We start from the raw sequence: 20304 nt of genomic DNA, 5'->3' as shown, positions 1-20304 counted from the left end.
CTCAGAGTTTGAGGAAAGCGAGGAGGAAGATTCAACAAAGCCGCTCGAGAGAAAAAGAGGGGAGAGAAGTGCAGTACCGCATTCGGACCTGCAAAAAGCATATGCGGAAGCTCAAAAAAGAGTCAAGGAAAGACAAACCAAATTACGAGCTCACAGACAGGCTCAAGCAGCTGCAACACAACAGGCACAAAAAAGAAGATTCGAAAGGGAAAGGCAAGAAGGGATAGAAAATGCAACTCGCCTACAGGCTGAAGCAAAGGTTAGAAGCAGAACAGAAGGCTGTGGAAGTGGACATTTCTTCGCAGTCCACTGAAGGAACAAAGGAGAAAGACGCGGCTGATGAGACAAATCAGGCGGATCAGCTTAAGAAGATCCAAAGAGAGAGGAATCTGGAAGCGCGACGGGCGGCGGATCTCACCCACCAAAGAATAATCAAGATTTTAAAGAAAAAAAAGCGGAAGCATCTGCTTCGCAACAAGGGGAAGAGACTTCCAAGAAGAGACATGTACGAGAAGAATCAATTCCACCTCCTCCTTCTCCCAAATCACCTCCTCCCTCCCCTAGAAAATCGCCTCCTCCATCACCAAAATCTCCACCTCCTCCCCCTTCTCCATCGAACAAAAAACAGCCAACTCCTCCCCCTTCAACCTCGCAAAAGGAATTTATACCACCTACAGAATCCCTCGGATACCACGAAGCCTGCCAGGCAGTGGCTGGTTTTTATTACAAGCAAACTCTACGGGAATTACAACGACAATTCTAGTGTCAGCATGTGGTGCTGAATGAAAAGGAAAGGCAGGTACAGGAAGCCCAACAAAAGCAAGCATCTGGGCAAGAAGAGTTAGAGATACTGGGGACGCAACTGGAACACACAACGGAGAAAAGAGACCTTGAGCGACAGCAGGTTCAGTCTCTGATCAAAGACTTGGTGGACGTCACGATAGACTTGACCGCCAAAGAGAAGGAGTGCCAAGAGTTGGACGACAAGAGTCCAGAAAGCAACGGAGCAGCTTGCCTACGAGAGTGCAAGATTCCAAAGACTTAGCAGTTCCTACAGTACTGTCAAAGGCACTCCGACGACTTTAATGGCGAATCAAGAACCTGCTGGGACATTGGTCTCCACATTTGACGATGCCATAGCAGTGAACACTATAGCAGCACTAAAAGCAGATCTAGAGCAAGAAAAGCTTCAAAGACAGCTGCTCGTATCAGGGATGGTGGCCTAGACGGTGGCAAATGAGCTAAAGTTAGAAGAAATGGAGCAGCAACTAGCTCAAGCAAGCTCTGAACTACAGAATCAGAAGCAGATCAATGAAACACTGTTAAAGGAAAAAGAAGATCTGCTTTTTCAACAGCAAATCAAAGCAGACAAAGCCCAGACTCAACCGCAACTGTTGCCCGGACAACAAGCGCCAGATTTGCCTGGAACATCACACCAAGGGCAACGTGAGCAGGAATTTGAAGGGCCCGATCTGGATATAAGAGATGAACTCAATGAGAGCATTCAGGACATGCCAGAGGGGCCAGCCAAGGAGTACATGCTGTATGAAAAGAAGATACTGGAGTCAGCAGCCCTAGCATACTTACAACCAGAAGAGCCGGTGGAAGGATTTGGCCATGAGTACCTCCCGTTTCCTTTGCTATGCCATGAAGCAATTCTGTGGAAAGAAAAGATGCGACCAGCCTTGCCACAAAACAAAGAAGGGGGTTAGGAAGGCATTGCACTCATAGTGGAAGAAGCTCAGATGCTTGTCGATGACCACCCCAAGTGGAGGCAGAAGTGGTTGGACAAAAGGCCACAGGATCTAACAAATTACCACAATGCTCCTCAACATATACAAATAGATCCTACATTCTGCCCAGTCCCTCGAAGACGCACTTGGAAAGATTTCACCACATGGAATGGGTCAAGGCCACACAAGCTAAATTACCAGGTTCTGACAGTGCAGCAACCCCCTTCGGTGGCCTACATGGTCAGCACACTGAATTCAACAGTCACATTGCTGCGGGATGTCCCCCATTTGCCTTGCAAAATGTTAGTAAAGATAGCCCAGATGATCGTCACGTGCATCTAGGTGTTTAAAGACACTGAAGGCGACAATCATCCGTGGAATTTGTTCTTGGAAGGACACAGAGGCATCTGCTGGAATCTACAGGATTCACTGCTACGACACATCTTGATGGCCATGTACTCCAGGCTAATGTACCTACCCTCACAGTACTTGCAGACATTTGAAGAGGCCTTCGTCACAGGATTATTCGAAATGGATTCAAGGATTTTCCATCCCATGGCAAAGGACCTCAAGGCAAGGTACGTAGCATACCAACACACCTTCTCTGAAAATCCATTCAGAAAGCATCAAGAAGCCCTCGAAGCCGTCCTGCGAACAAGAAGTTTTTCAGCGACACTCGCTTCATTAGAGCCACATCAACGGCCAAAGCACTGATCATGCACGAGGGCGTGCAAGGATAAGGAAGGGGGGAGTGTTTGGCGAAGGAACAAGCGGCCGTTGCCAGAAGAACCATATTTTTTTGAGAAACCATTGTAAAATTCTTTTGCAAAGAAGCATCTCTAAGCCGGGAAATTGTCAAAGGATGTATGATTATTCTTATGGGAGCAATTGTATATTAGAGAGCCAGTTAGAGGTTTGGGAGCTTATGGCCGGATTTTGTCAAGTTGTTTCTTCAGAAACTCTATTCTGGCAGCGTTTCTTCCTCCAAACATAGCTTGCAGAGTGTTCCAAGCATCCTCAGAAGTTCTACAAGATCTGATATGTGGTGTGATTGTCCTCTTTATGGTTAAGGCAATCACAGCCATAGCCTGAGCATCTTTAGTATCCCATCTCTTTTGCTCTGGAGTGACTTGTGAGGGTCCTGCACCAACAGCTGCACCACGACCAGGCGTGGCTGGTGCAATGCTACCTGGACGAACTTTATCTCCAGATAAATAATCCCACAATCCTTTACCAACCAAAACATTTTTGGCCATAAAAGACCAAAGAGAATAGTTGGTACCATCCAATTTGTCTTCGGATGTAAACGCACCAAAAATCTCTTTCTCCGTAGATTGAGCCATACTATAGATGCACACAAGAGAGCAAAAGAACCTCCAAGAGATTCACAAATCTCCTCTCCAATCCAAGCAAAACTCTACACAAAATCTCAACACAAAGCTAAGACAAGCTGCTTCCCAAAAGAACTGTTTACCTGAAGAAAATCTGTCAAAAAGCACACCCTCTTGATCTAAACGCCTCCGAAAAGTAACTTCTGCTACGCCGCTCAGAACAAAATTCTGAGGGCTCGAACGGCTTCGAAAGGGGGGTAAAACCCCAGGTCACCTAATCAGAATACTCCGGGAACGTCGAGGATGCTCCCACGAGCAAATTTTCCGAAAACTGCCTGAAAACTGCGATTGCGCGCGCGGAAGCGAAAACGCAAGTAGAGGCTCTGGAAATCACCTCGCTCTGATACCAATTGTTGAAGATGATGAAACAGGAAACAGAAGGAAGACAGCAACTGAGAGTAGGAAGAAGATGGAGAAGGAGAAGACACAGAGCTTGCATACGAGATCTCTGTAATCTATCTCTCTGTATTGGAATAATCGTTTATACAAACTCAGAGCAACAAAGCTTATATGGGACTTGTTATGCAAAAATTACACTCGCAAATATTCTGCACTAAATGACGAAATTGCCTGTGCAAACCTACTTGAAGTGAAATGGAGGCTGAAATGAGTTCGAATCAAAAATCAACATGCTAACGCTTGCCAAAGCTCACTGAAATCGGAGAAAGTGAGGAGGCATGTGCTAAAGAAGCTGGCGACTAAGCCCGGGAGGATGCAACATGCTCTGATACCAATTGTTGGAATTAGTGTTGCAGGAAAACACACACAGCTTGAAGAAGATGAAGGAAGCTCAAGGCACACAATAGAGAGTGTATTACTTAGTGTGCAAATAGAAGGATAGATATCCCTAGAGTGATGGGCGTATATACAATGCACGGAGGAAAAACCTCCTAAAGAGGGGAAAAATGCCCCGACAGTCCTAGTGTGTTTACACACATCACTACCACATGTATATGGTAACATAATATGCTAAGCGCATAGTTAGCGAGAAGCAATCCAATTGGAAAGATGATCTCTCTAGTTTGGAGTTGCTTATCATGATGTAAAGCATGTTGCGACGACTAGGTTTAGTCCCTTCATATTTATGTAGATTTTCAAACTCGATCACCAATTATAATGGGGTTGCATATGGATGAGAAATGACAGCTGCTGATAAGTTGATGAGGACTTAATCTGTGTTGCTAAGTTATGTCAGTATGTCACTTTCATGGAAAGTTGAAAAGAGGCTTACATGTTCTAGCACCTTCAGAATGTCTGAACACCTCTTAGTTGTGGTAACTCATTTAAATCACTCAAGTGAGTTATAATTAGAGTCTACATAGTATGTTAGATATAAGTCGGTGACAAAAACAATTACACAACGACAATAATGTGGAAAATCAAGATGTTCTTCTTGGTTTCATTGAACCTCCTACTAAACCATTTATCGATCAAATGGATAGCTGGACCATGAGGGGTGCCACTATGGAAAACATTAGCGTTCTTACTTAGATATCATTACTTTTGTTTTTGAGGATAGAAATGATTCTCTAAGTGGGGCATAATCTAAAGCCAAGAGCCAAGACTCACATGCAACACAAGGAGTCTATATATAGCACGGGTCAAGGGCATATATATAACACGAATAGGTGGTGACAAGCATTTTCCAGTCCCCAGTTTCTTACAACCAAGATGTCAGGGAAACTCCCTCTCTCTCTCTCTCTCTCTCTCTCTCTCTCTCTCTCTCTCTCTCTCTCACACACACACACACACACACACACACACACACACACATACACGTGCGCGCTGTCGTGCTATGCCACGTATATAGTGGGAACGGGCATTAAACGATTTATCTTGTGACTTTTTGATGCATAAGTATACTTCATATAATACTCATATGCATAAATAAAATCTTTCTACCATACCTTAATATTACCTTTAAAGTAATATAAATGTAAATTACTATTAGAAAGTACTGCAAGAGAAGTATCAATGATTGTGCCTCTTTTTTTCTGGGGGAAAATCATTTGTATATTTCTTCTAATATCTCATCTATACCCTACCATAGAAAAATTATTTTCTTCTTTTCACATTTATTTAATAATATAACCCTTCAATAATGCATACCTTCTTGGATACATACAAGAGGGAAGGGCCTACTACAAGACTTTATGAAAAGGAAGATCCAAAGCTTCTTGGACCATCCCAATTTAAAAATCCTGACCTAAGGGCGTGGAGAAAAGGTCAAAACGAAGTCAAGATCTTTTAGTAGGCCAATTTTGCCTTTTGAAGCATGTCAATCCGAGTTACAGGTCAAAAGTTATAGGGAAAAGAGTGAAAAATCCTCTCACAACTACATTGCAAAAAGAGATGGTAAACAGGTGAATCAAGTGAAAAGAGGTAATCTTGGTCTTTTTCCATAAAATAAGATATTTGGAGGATAAAAGATACAGGCATGTGAATGTGACAGCTCAAAGATGCCTTGAAGGACAAGACACACAAGTTGGGATCCCCTGCTGGAGCCACACAGAAGATGCCTAGGTGGGGCCCACATACATCATGCACCCACATGGAGCCTCAACGACCAAAGATGATGAATTTCATGATATTTTGAGTCCTAATATTTCCCATTTTAAGAAATATCCAAAGAACATTTTATTTGGGCTAACTCTTTAGCCTAATCAAGTGATTATGTAAAAGATGGCTCCCTCACCTATAAAAAGGGCAACCTTCTCTTCATTGGGGCAAGTTATGAGTGATTGAGAATAGCTCAATTCCATAGTGTCACACTCATCTTAGTGCCACACTTTCTCTTGAAGAAAGGTTGAAGTCTTGCCTCATCTTGTCTCTCCATTAAGGTGGTGGCGATTGCTCTTATGTAAGATATATGTTGCTAGTTTTACTTTCCTTTGCATATCTAGTCCAATACTTGTATCTAACTCTATCTCTATCTCTCATTATCTATCTTTAATACCACCACCACACTTAGATCTATCTCTAATTCTATCTTACTCCTCCTTTGATCTCTCTTGTTGTGTCCTAATTGTTTCATTGGAAGGTATTCAAGCAGCAACCTTGTCAATGTAATGGGTACAACCTTCTTGCGGGAAACAATTATGTGCACAAGGTTAGTAACCATATCTTCATCTTCCACAAGTATCTCTCTCTCTTAAGGTTCTCATTCTCTTCCACAAACTCTAGAATCTCCTTGCTACAGGTACTTCTCTCCCCGCAGTATCCTTATTGCCTAAGGGCAACAATAGGGCTTGGGAGAGAAACTCTCTTCTTCTTCTCCTTTCACTTCTTTCACACCTTTATCTTTGAATATACTAAGTTTATCAGCGATGAATAACCATAAAGCACATAGAGGCGATTTCTTTCATTTCCATTCTGTTCAATCTATTAGGGTCAACATTTGGATTAGTAGGAAGATTCACTTTCAGCAACGCATAGTGTTTCTATTTGGTCTTGAAAGGCTCAACGAAATACTTCTCTCACGAGATCCCATCATACTACCAATTATTGACTATAACTTCTCTTTTGATGTGATTGTGGTTATTTTAATATGAATCAAGAGGATTTGTACTCACAACTAATGCCCATCGCTAGACAAAACATATACATTATAGTAAGCATCATGCTACAGTTCCAAAGAGCAATCCGTAGCTTATTTGGACAACAAAGATTAAATATCATTAACTCATCCATTAACCCTTTTATCCTACCCATGATACGATATGATCTTAATCTCGATGTATTCATTTTTGTTTTGTTTTAACTATCTTTCATGAGTTCTCTCCATCACGTATGTGTTTGTAAGGGAAAGTGAGCGGCTTCTTTGGCTACATTTCTTCTTTAGCTCTAGAAGCTATGCTATCTACATCTTAGCTCCTTCTCATAACCCTTGATCTTCTTCACAAACTCTCATAGCAAGGGGCCCGGTGCCTTCCTGGCAAGACGGCCAACTTCTTGACATATTTTTGTTGAACCGAATGCAAAACTTCCAGGGTGAAAGTTTGTGCGTAACCATGGTTGATCATATTGAGCAACAGGGTATGCATTTTGACCCAACAACAATGCAAATGTTTCAATCATTTGCAATGTTCATGCAACAACAACATGCCACTGAAAGAAGGGAGATTTCAGGCAACGAAGGCCATACAAGCGGTCGTGAATAGAATGGATCAATTCAATGGCAAAGATGTAACCAAGTACTTACGCGAGTATGTGAAGGAGATGGAGCTGCATCGCGTGTCAGAAGGTGAGATGATTCAAAGCTTTGAGCTAGTTATTGCTTAAGAAATTAGGGAGCATGTTAGGGCAATTAAAGATGGGCATGGGAGAAATTGGGAAGAACTCAACGTAGCTTTAAAGGAGGAATTTTTCATGGAGGACTCTGAGAGAGTAACCAAAAGGACATTCTTAGAATGGGTAGTCAAGCCAAAGAAAGGACTATCAATAACAGAGCTACTTAGGGAATTTGAGCGGCGCTATGCACAACTCAAAAGGACAAAAAGGGCCACATTAGATGCAGAGAAGACAAATCTTTTCTTACAAGATGCAGGTAAAGAGTTTCAAGAAAACTTGGAGCTTCATCTTGAAGATAAAGATGAAAATCAAGGACTAAAGACCGACTGGAATGAAGTTGAAGGTTCTGTCTGGTTGCTTGCCAAACACCAAAGAAGAAGGGACAAGATGGTAGTAAACACTACAAGTCCTTCAACCTCAACTTCTGACAAAATGGTAAAGCCTACTTTTATCACTCCTAAGTTTGATGAGTCCATGCTAGATGAGCTAGTGAAGGGAATGCGTGACTTGAAGGTGAAGCTTGCAAAGCTTGAAGAAAAAGGCCAACCATCAGGGCCACTTCCTAGGCAAAGACAATAGCCCAAAGAAGGGTTTGTTAATAGATGTATTTGGTGTGATAGTACAGACCATGTAAGAAGGGATTGTGATGATTTTAGTGATGCTTTGGCAAAAGATGTTGTCTTTTTTAAGGATGGTAAAATCCACTTAAGAGAGACAGGTCTACCCTTGAGAAATAACTTTGGGAAGGGGGGAATGCAAACATTAGTTGAAGATATGGCAACTAAGCATGCCGCCTCTTCAGTTGAGGGAGCTACCTATGGACTAAAAATTGAACATTTTTGTGATGAAGAGGTGAGTGACCATCATGGTCAAATTTGGCCAAATGTCATGCAATTATCTAGAAAGGGAAAGCTGACAAAAGAGATTCTACATGAAGCAGGTGATTGCATACGTCTAGAAACAGGATGGAATGATCCAGTGGACTCATTGTCGGTGCATGCCTACATTACAAAATGCCAACAAAATGAGGCAATTGTAGAAGAGAAGCGCAGACATGAGAGTGCTGATGAAGGACCATCAAAAAGAGCTTCTAGAAGTAGGGGAAGAAGCAACTCAATTCCTTCTCAAACACCCTCAACAAAAGGAGCATCTCCACCTGAAGCACTCATGGCGGTGTCTACAATAGGAAAGAAGAAAGAGCCAACAAAAGGTAAGACAAAAGGCCCAACTTATAAACTACAATCTGATATTGAGGTTGCTATAGATTTAAAGAAAGTCTTGGAGGAAAGGATCTTTAATAGAAAGATTGATTTTACTCTGGGAGAAGTTCTTGGCATTGCAAAGCGTGAATTCCACGAGGATATCATTGACATCATCAAGAGGAAGAGGCAAATCCTTGTTGAATTTTCTCATCCACAGGTTGAAGGGGAAACCTCGAAGACACAAGGAATGCAGCTGCAACATAAGGAGGATGATGGAGCTGTGGTAGGATGCTACCAATCTAGTGGGAGAGTGAAGCAAGTGCATTTCTCAAATGATGATGAAGAAGTTGAAGCTATTCCTAGGAGCTACTATTCACGAAGTCACTGGGCAAGGGCTACTCCAGAAACTTTGTTCAAGGTAGGTGATCTTGAAGATCCATTTGTTGCCTTGATTGACCATGGTTCAGAAATAAACATAATGTCAAAGAGTCTCTACAACAAGTGCAAATGGCCGATGGACACAGATCATGGTTGGATGGTGAAAGTGGCAAACCATTCATCCGGTGAATTGTATGCAGAATGTCTAGGTGTGAAGGTGACAATAGGTGATGCAAAGATTGACCAAAACTTCTTTGTACAGGATACATCTTCATATCATCTCATCTTTGGACAGCCCTACATTGTGGGAGTTCAAATGGAAACAAGGGTAATAGACGATGGTTTAGCATTTGCTAGGATACGTAGCAAATATGGTAAACGTGTTGTTCAATTTCTCACAGTTTGTGTAAACCATGAAAGAAATCGTGACAACCTCAGAGAACATCCTCTACCAAAGGTGAGCAAAGAGTTTCATGATCATTGAGAAATGATGGGTTTTGGCCAAGTACTATTGTAAAGCGAGATTGCAGTGGTACAGAAAGAAAAAGGGTCTCGCCTGATCCAAAAATAGGTGAAACTTTTTCAACGGGCTCCTTGGTTACAAGGAATGGATCAGTATGTTTTATAAAACTTGAAGATTTGAAGAGATGTGAGAGGCAATATGTGCATAATGTACAAATAGGCATGAAAAAGAGTGGGTTGCTAGAGCCTGCTGAAGATGTTTTGGGTTTGTGTGAACAAGTTTCTTTTGTAGATACTATGGGTTAGCTTGATGCTATAATGGGGTCTAGTATGCATCTTGAAAATGAAGTTGTGGAAGTTTGCTCTATGGAAATGTATCAAGTAATAGAAGCCTTTAAATAAAATCAAACAGTTGGCCCAGAAGTCCATGTTGAAACTAAATACAAGAGTGTAGCAAAGAAGGTGAAACCAGTAGCTTCACCCTTGCGACCCAACAATAGGGAAAATATTAAGCAGGCTTCTTTACAATCAAGTTTGAGGAATCCTAAAAAGATTGGGCATACCTTCACAAGGGAGTCTTTCCAAGAGTTGCAGATTCGTTGTGAGGAGTTTCTAACACAGGAGGAGACAGAGTGCTTCAAAGAAATGCTTTCAAATCATGGTAAAGCTTTTGCATTTGAGCCACATGAGATAGGATGTGTTGATCCTTCTATTGTAGCTCCTATGGTAATTTTCACAATACCTCATGTGCCTTGGAATCTGCGGCCTATTCCAGTTCCAAAGGCTCATTTGCCAAATTTAGTAGAGCTACTGAATGATAAAATTAAAAAGGGAATCTTGGAGCCTTCTTGTGCTCCATACTCAAACAGGTGGTTCACAGTTCCAAAGAAGAATGGTTCTCTATGCTTCATCCAAGATATCCAACCAGTAAACAAGGTGACAATTAGAAATGTAGGTACAGGTCCAATTGTGGATGATGTGAGGTCCCCACCCCGTCGTATCAAACAACGGATCTGATGGTAAACCTGGTGGCCACTAGATCTATAGCGGAAGCAAGCAAAATGGTTCACGGTTCAACTAGCGGACGATCTCTCATCACAAAGTGGGTCGAGTTCGAGCCTACTAGCAACGAGATCTAGCTCCACCTCGCAGGGGAAGCGTACTTAATTATCTAGCGATCCTAAGACCCACCTTCCAAGATGAGAGAAACCCCGAGTGCCTTTTTCCCCATGTTTCAGAGGCACGTACTCTCGAGGATTCGCCGCTCTAGGGGCAATGAGTAATACCAATATCGAATAAGCACTATGGAGACAGAGAGTTCCCGACCAATCGGGACCACCCGGGCCCATCTCGTAGGCATTGGCAACCCGAGCCAAGCCCCCACTTTCCACCCCCACACTCACACTTCCTCGTGTGACCTAATTACTACCACAAAGGTTGTTCAACATAGATATTCCTTGTTTAATTCCGAATCACATGGTTCGTTAAAACATCCCTTCAACCAGTATTGCAAACAACACCAAGAAAGAATTCTAGTAAAAATTCTACTCAAACTTATTTATAAAAGTTCCAATGTTCTGGAGGTACAACATCCCCCCCCTCCAGCGAGAGTTCACTCCTCCCGTTGTCGCCTAGCTGCCCATACAACTAGGTATGTCCACCGCATAGAAAGCACGACATGGACATTCCCACCGCTTAACCAGTAGACGTGGGTTCCCACCGCATAGAACGAAAGTCGTGGGTATCCACCGCTTAACTAGCAGTCGTGGATTCAAGAGCCCTAAACCAGGAATTCTGCCCTTGTGATCAGGAGGGGGTTTATGACTAATTCAACATTGAAAATAGAATGAACATGCCAAGCTAGTTTTTCCCTAGCAAACATTCTTTCCTATTGCAAACAACATTCCCATCAATCATTTCCTTCCTACTTTAGAACTTAATGTACAATGCTTTCAATGCCGAGGTTTTCGTCGGATTTCTCCAACATGTTTGGGGATATGAGCATTCCTAACTAGTGTATGCAATGTTAGTTTAAACAACTTGAATAAAAATATGATCTACCTCTTCCCCTTCTTCATCGATGGCCCGTGAGATGGCCGGTATTTGTTCCTCCATGGGAGCCTTCCCCTTCCCGTTGACATTGCTCGTTCCTGCCTCGCGATCGTGGGCACCACCGAAGCGAGTCCTCTTAACCGGGGCCATTTCTCACTACTTTAAATGATTAGCTTGGAGAAAGAGCTAAGGTTCGCAAGCATCATAACAGTCCAATGGGTAGATTAGTGACATTAATTAATCCCTCCTATATGATAGATCTAGATTTTTCATAAAGCAATCATTAAGGGTGGCACATAATCCTATGGGAACCGGCTCTAAAGATAATTATTCGGCTTACATGATTAAGAATAATAGGATTTCACTAATGGAATTATCAGAGAGATGAATTAAGTATGATTAATCTCTTTCCTAGCAATTAGAGAGTGCAGAGTCACCGCATGCATAGGTGTGAGAAAAACCATCTCTTAGAGACTTAATGACAGATTAATCTTACCTTAATTATATCTTAATGCATAACAGAGATGAATCTAAATCAGCTACAATATTAATGCGTGATAGAAAGAGTGGTTCTCATCAATCTACACAATTACTAACTTACCGATTAATTACTATACTGCCTAGAGAGAGAAAATTCTGGTAATTATTCTCTAATCATTAATTGAGAGTGATGAATGGCTGATAATTCAGCTATGGGATGATGATTACACAATAGAATATGGTTAATGAGAATTTAGAGAGTAATTATAGAGAATTACGACTAGGAATAAGCATAATAGACGAGAAATTTAGGCGGTAATAAAAAGGATTTGCAGAAAGCATTAATTAAACCGTGGTTACCGTGATTAAGGGCTGATAATCCTCTCGATTCTCTGATCTAATCAAGCTTCTTGAGGCGAGAATTCGACAGCACCTCCCTCCTTGCTTCTCCTTCAAAAGGTGTGTGTTCCGGCAGCACCTTCCTAGAGTGTGTGTAGGTGTGTGTGTGTGCACTGTGTGTGTGAGCATATGTGTGTGTGTGTGTGTGTGTGCAGGTCTTTAAATAGGCCTCCTCAAGCTGAAAATCGATCTGGGTTGCTAAATGTATCTGGGAGCTTCTCCAGTTAAGCATGGCAAGTCCAGTTCTCTGCCCACCAAGTGTCAGGTTGGCTTGGTTAACTGGTTTTGAGACTGAGTTGCAGGCTTGGCAGCTTTCCCAAGACTCCCACAAAGCAAGAGGGCGCCCCCTAGCTGCTAAAGATGATCTGGAGTGGCAAGTAAAGCTCATGCAAGAGTTTCATGAGAGTCTATGGGCTGGACACAGGGGTGTGTGGGAAACCTTCTCCAAGTTGAAAGAAAAATATTGGTGGAAGGGTATGTATAAAGATGTATCTCAATTTGTAGATTCATGTGTAACTTGTCAAATGTATTCAAATGTACGACATCGTGATGGATTGCGCCCTACATATCCACTAGCCATGCACTATAAATGGGTTGTGGATCTAGTCACAATGCCTTTAGGACTCTGGCAGATGAGATACTTGGTTCTTGCAAGAGAAGACCTAACTAATCAGGTTGAAGGAACAGCATTAAGAGCTATAACCACAGAAGCTGTGTGCAAATTCCTTCTTGATGAGGTGATTTGCCGTTATGGTTGTGTGGGAAAAATCATTGCAGATAGAGGTGAATTGGATGCGGGAGAAGCAAGGGAGTTCTTTTCTAGATTAGGAATCAAGCTTTCTCTTACTACAGCTTACAACCCTGAAGGCAATGGAAAGAGTGAAAGAGGGCATCCTCCTATCATCAAGCCTTTGGCCAAGTCTTGTGAAGGAAGAGTTGGTGAGTGGCCAAAACTGTTACCATATGCTTTATGGGCTGATCTTACAACACATAGCTCAGTAACTGGCTACATGCCTACGAAGCTAGTGTATGGTCAAAATCCAGTGATGCCGATTGAAGATACAATTCCCACATGGAATGTACTACCTTGGCAGGGAAGATCTCCTTGCACTGTGTATAAGTCAACTAGATAGAAGACCTAGATACATTGAAGCTGCAAAAGAACGACTCAAAAATGCAAGGTTGAAAAACAAGGACTACTTTGATAAGTGACATCGACTCAGGAGCAAAGCAATTGACAAAGGTGACTGGGTTTTAGTGTATGATAGTAGCCTTGATAACCAGCACACAGTCATGCGTAAGTTCTCAAAACGATGGTTTGGACCATATGTTGTAAATCATGTACATGAAAATGCTACTTACAGCTTGTCTGAACTAGATGGTACAGAAGTAAATATTCCCATTGCGGAAAAAAGGATTAAAAAGTTTAAGAGAAGAGGAGACAATGATCTAGAAGATGTTGATGAGGAAGAAGAGAAAAACACAGGTGAAGATCAAAGTGAACATGAAGCTCTGCAATCATCCAGTGAAGAAGAAAGCAAGGAAGATGTACAAGAGGTCTGATCTTACAAAGAGACAACGTGGCACATACAGGAGGATGTGCAGGTTTAGAGGGGGTGGATGTCATGCTGTGGCACGTATATAGTGGGAACGGGCATTAAACGATTTATCTTGTGACGTTTTGATGCATAAGTATACTTCATATAATACTCATATTCATAAATAAAAGCTTTCTGCCATACCTTAGTTTTACCTTTGAAGTAATATAAATGTACATTACTTTTAGAAAGTACTCCAAGAGAAGTATCAATGATTGTGCCTCTTTTTGTCTGGGGGAAAAGCATTTGTATATTTCTTCTAATATCTCAGCTATACCCTACCATATATAAATTATTTTCTTCTTTTCACATTTATTTAATAATATAACCCTTCAATAATGCATACCTTCTTGGATACATACAAGAGGGAAGGGCCTACTACAAGACTTTATGAAAACGAAGATCCAAAGCTTCTTGGACCATCCCAATTTGAAAATCCCAATCTAAGGGCATGAAAAAAAGGCCAAAACCATGTCAAGCTCGTTTAGTAGGTCAATTTTTCCTTTTGAAGCATGTCAATCCGAGTTACAGGTCAAAAGATTTATGGAAAAGAGTGAAAAATGCTCTCTCAACTACAATGCAAAAAGAGATGGTAAACAGACGAATCAAGTGAAAAGAGGTAATCTTGGTCTTTTTCCATAGAATAGGATATTTGGAGGATAAAAGAAATAAGCATGTGAATGTGACACCTCAAAGATGCCTTGAAGGACAAGACACACAAGCTGGGACCCCTGCTCGAGCCACACAGAAGATTCCTAGGTGGGGCCCACATACATCATGCACCCACATGGAGCCTCAATGACCAGAGATGATGAATTTCATGATATTTTGAGTCCTAATATTGCCCGTTTTAAGAAATATCCAAAGAACATTTTATTTGGGCTAACTCTTTAGCCTAATCAAGTGATTATGTAAAAGATGGCTCCCTCACCTATAAAAAGAGCAACCTTCTCTTTATTGGGGCAAATTATGAGTGAGTGAGAATAGCTCAGTTCCAAAGTGTCACACTCATCTTAGTGCCACACTTTCTCTTGAAGAAAGGCAGAAGTCTTCCTCATCTTGTCTCTCCATTAAGGTGGTGACGATTCCTCTTATGTAAGATATATGTTGCTAGTTTTACTTTCATTTGCGTATCTAGTCCAATACTTGTCTCTAACTCTATCTCTATCTCTCATTATCTATCTTTAATACCACCACCACACTTAGATCTATCTCTAATCCTATCTTACTCCTCCTTTCATCTCTCTTGTTGTGTCCTAATTGTTTCATTGGAAGGTATTCAAGAAGCAACCTTGTGAATGTAATGGGTACAACCTTCTTGTGGGAAACAATTATGTGCACAAGGTTAGTTATCATATCTTCATCTTCCACAAGTATCTCTCTCTCTTAAGGTTCTCATTCTCTTCCACAAACTGTAGAATCTCCTTGCTACAGGTACTTCTCTCCCTGCAGTATCCTTATTACCGAAGGGAAACAATAGGGCTTGGGAGAGAAACTCTCTTCTTATTCTCCTTTCCCTTCTTTCACACCTTTATCTTTGAACATAGTAAGTTTATCATCGATGAATAACCATAATCCACATAGAGGAGATTTCTTTCATTTCCATTCTGTGCAATCTATTAGGGTCAACATTTGGATTAGTCGAAAGATTCACTTTCAGCAACGCATAGTGTTTCTATTTGGTCCTGAAAGGCTCAACGAAATACTTCTCTCACCAGATCCCATCATACTAACTATTATTGACTATAACTTCTCTTTTGACGTGAGTGTGGTTATTTTATTATGAATCAAGAGGATTTGTACTCACAACTAATCCCCATCGCTAGAAAAACCTATACATTATAGTAAGCACAAAGCTACAATTCCAAAGAGCAATCCGTAGCTTATTTGGACAACAAAGATTAAATACCATTAACTCATCCATTAACCCTTTTATCCTACCCATGATACAATATGATCGTAATCTCGATGTATTCATTTTTGTTTTGTTTTGACTATCTTTCATGAGTTCTCTCCATCACGTATGTGTTTGTAAGGGAAAGCGAGCGGCTTCTTTGGCTACATTTCTTCTTTAGCTCTAGAAGTTATGTTATCTACATCTTAGCTCCTTCTCATAACCCTCGAGCTTCCTCACAAACTCTCATAGCAAGAGGCCCGTTGCCTTCTTGGAAAGACCGCCAACTTCTTGACATATTTTTGGTGAACCGAATGGAAACTGCCAGGGTGAAAGTTTGTGCGTAACCATGGGTGATCATGTTGAGCAACAGGGTATGCATTTTGACCCAACAACAATGCAAATGTTTTAAGCATTTGCAATGTTCATGAAGCAACAACATGCCACTGAAGGAAGGGAGATTCAATCAATGAAGGCCATACAAGCGGTCGTCAATAGAATGGATCAATTCAATAGCAAAGATGTAACCAAGTACTTTCACGAATATGTGAAGGAGATGGAGCTGCATCGCTAGTTGTTGCTCCAGAAATGAGGGAGCATGTTAGGGCAATGAAAGATGGGCATGGGAGAAATTGGGAAGAACTCAAAGTAGCTTTAAAGGAGGAATATTTCATGGAGGACTCTGAGAGAGTAACCCAAAGGACATTCTTAGAATGGGTAGTCAAGCCAAAGCAAGGACTATCAATAACAGAGATACATAGGGAATTTGAGAGGCGCTATCCACAACTCACAAGGATAGAAAGGGCCACACTAGATGCAGAGAAGACAGATCTTTTCTTACAAGCTGCAGGTAAAGAGTTTCAAGAACGACAAAGAAGAAGGGACAAGATGGTAGTAAACACTACAAGTCCTTCAACCTCAACTTCTGACAAAATGGTAAAGCCTACTTTTATCACTCCTAAGTTTGATGAGTCCATGCTAGATAAGCTTGTGAAGGGAATGCGTGACTTGAAGGTGAAGCTTTCAAAGCTTGAAGAAAAAGGCCAACCATTAGGGCCACTTCCTAGGCAAAGACAACAACCCAAAGAAGGGTTTCTTAATAGATGTATTTGGTGTGATAGTACAGACCATGTATGAAGGGATTGTGATGATTTTAGTGATGCTTTGTCAAAAGATGTTGTCTTTTTTAAGGATGGTAAAGTCCACTTAAGAGAGACAGGTCTACCCTTGAGAACTAACTTTGGGAAGGGGAGAATGCAAACATTAGTTGAAGATATGGCAACTAAGCATGCCACCTCTTCAGTTGAGGCAGCTACTTATGGACTAAAAATTGAACATTTTTGTGATGAAGAGGTGAGTGACCATCATGGTCAAATTTGGCCAAATGTCATGCAATAAGCTAGAAATGGAAAGCTTACAAAAGAGATTCTACATGAAGCAGGTGATTGCATACGTCTAGAAACAGGATGGAATGATCCAGTGGACTCATTGTCGGTGCATGCCTACATTACAAAATGCCAACAAAATGAGGCAATTGTAGAAGAGAAGCGCAGACGTGAGAATGCTGATGAAGGACCATCAAAAAGAGCTTATAGAAGTAGGGGAAGAAGGGACTCAATGCCTTCTCAAACACCCTCAACAAAAGGAGCATCTCCACCTGAAGTACTCATGGAGGAGTCTACAATAGGAAAGAAGAAAGAGCCAACAAAAGCTATGACAAAAGGCCCAACTTATAAACTACAATCTGATATTAAGGTTGCTACAGATTTAAAGAAAGTCTTGGAGGAAAGGATCTTGAATAGCAAGATTGAGTTTACTCTGGGAGAAGTTCTTGTCATTGCAAAGCGTGAATTCCACGAGGAGATCATTGACAACATCAAGAGGAAGAGGCAAATCCTTGTTGAAGTTTCTCATCCACAGGTTGAAGGGGAAACCTCGAAGACACAAGGAATGCAGCTGCAACATAAGCAGGATGATGGAGTTGTGGTAGTATGCTACCAATCTAGTGGGAGAGTGAAGCAAGTGCATTTCTCAAATGATGATGAAGAAGTTGAAGCTATTCCTAGGAGCTACTATTCACGAAGTCACTGGGCAAGGGCTACTCCAGAAACTTTGGTCAAGGTAGGTGATCTTGAAGAGCCATTTGTTGCCTTGATTGACCATTGTTCAGAAATAAACATAATGTCAAAGAGTCTCTACAACAAGTTCAAATGGTCGATGGACACAGATCATGGGTGGATGGTGAATGTGGCAAACAATTCATCCGGTGAATTGTATGTAGCATGTCCAGGTGTGAAGGTGACAATAGGTGATGTAAAGATTGACCAAAACTTCTTTGTACAGTATACATCTTCATATCATCTCATCCTTGGACAACCCTACATTGTGGGAGTTCAAATGGAAACAAGGGTTTAGCATTTTCTAGGATACGTAGCAAAGATGGTAAACATGCTGTCCAATTTCTCAGAGTTTGTGTAAACCATGAAAGAAATCATGACAACCTCAGAGAACATCCTCTACCAAAGGTGAGCAAAGAGTTTCATGATCATGGACAAATTATGGGTTTTGGCCAAGTACCATTGTAAAGCGAGATTGCAGTGGTACAGAAAGAAGAAGGGTCTCGCGTAATCCCAAAATAGGTGAAACGTTTTCAACGGGCTCCTTGGTAACAAGGAATGGATCAGTATGTTTTATAAAACTTGAAGATTTGAAGAGATGTGAGAGGCAATATGTGCATAATGTACAAATAGGCATGAAAAAGAGTGGGTTGCTAGAGCCTATTGAAAATGTTTTGGGTTTGTGTGAACAAGTTTCTTTTGTACATACTATGGGTTAGCTTGATGCTATAATGGGGTCTAGTCTGCATCTTGAAAATGAAGTTGTGGAAGTTTGCTCTATGGAAATGTATCAAGTAATATAGGCCTTTAAAGAAAACCAAACAGTTGGCCCAAAAGTCCATGTTGAAACTAAATACAAGAGTGTAGCAAAGAAGGTGAAACCAGTAGCTTCACCCTTACCACCCAACAATAGGAAAAAGATTAAGCAGGCTTCTTTACAACCAAGTTTGAGGAATCCTAAAAATATTGGGCATACCTTCACAAAGGAGTCTTTCTAAGAGTTGCAGATTCGTTGTGAGGAGTTTCTAACACAGGAGGAGACAAAGTGCTTCAAAGAAATGCTTTCAAATCATGGTAAAGCTTTTGCATTTGAGCCATATGAGATAGGATGTGTTGATCCTTCTATTGTAGCTCCTATGGTAATTTTCACAATACCCCCATGTGCCTTGGAATCTGCGGCCTATTCCAGTTCCAAACGCTCATTTGCCAAAGTTAGTAGAGCTACTGAATGAGAAAATCAAAATGGGAATCTTGGAGCCTTCTTGTGCTCCATACTCAAACAGGTGGTTCATAGTTCCAAAGAAGAATCGTTCTCTATGCTTCATCCAAGATATGCAACCAGTAAACAAGGTGACAATTAGAAATGTAGGTACAGGTCCAATTGTGGATGAGTTTGCAGAGGCGTTTGCAGTAAGGGCAATATACTCAATGGGGGATCTTTACTAAGGGTATGATCAATTTCAGCTTGCAATCAAAAGCAGAGACTTGACAACCATGAGGACACCTTTGGGTTTGGTGAGGATGTGTACCTTGCCACAGGGAGCAACCAACTCAGTTGCACATGTGATGAATGGGATGAATAAGGTCTTACGTGACTTTATTCCTCAGATCACAATGCCTTTCATTGATGATTTGCCTATCAAAGGATGTGAAGAAAGTGACAAAGATGAAGCTTTGGATCTCAAGGGATGTCGCAGGTTTGTAGTAAATCACATAAATGATTGTGATAAAATTTTGTCTAGGTTGGAAGAAGTGAATCTTACATTGTCAGGGAAAAAGTCTATGTTTGGTGTCAAAGAAGTGCTCATTGTGGGGCACGTGTGCGGGCCATATGGTAGGAAACCATGTCCATCAAAGGTAGATGCCATCCAAAGAATGAAAGAAACATGCACTAGCATCACTGAGGTTAGAAGGTTTCTAGGAGCATGTGTCTTCTATGTTATTTGGATTCCACATTATGCACATGTAGCTGATCCTATTTATCAGCTGCTTAGAAAGAATCAGAAGTTTAAATGGATAGAAGCACATGTAAAATCCATGAAAAAGCTAAAGGAGTTGCTCCAGTCAGCAACAACTTTGAGAAAGGTAGACTATAGGTGTCAAAGGCCAGTAATTGTGACAGTAGACACCAATCCTATAGGGATTGGATGGGCAATAGGGCAAGATGACAAAGAAGGACACAGGTATGTGATAAGATTTGGAGCAAAGGTCCTAAGTGCTCGCGAAAGAAACTATCCACAGATAAAGAGAGAGTTATGGGGTATGGTTACAGCTTTCAAAAGTGGGAAAGAGTACCTAATTGGTTCTT

The sequence above is a fragment of the Adiantum capillus-veneris genome, chromosome 10 (genome assembly GCF_014529385.1).
Source record: "Adiantum capillus-veneris isolate H3 chromosome 10, ASM1452938v2, whole genome shotgun sequence".
Classification (NCBI taxonomy): domain Eukaryota; kingdom Viridiplantae; phylum Streptophyta; class Polypodiopsida; order Polypodiales; family Pteridaceae; genus Adiantum; species Adiantum capillus-veneris.
Note: the sequence above shows the minus strand (reverse complement) of the source record.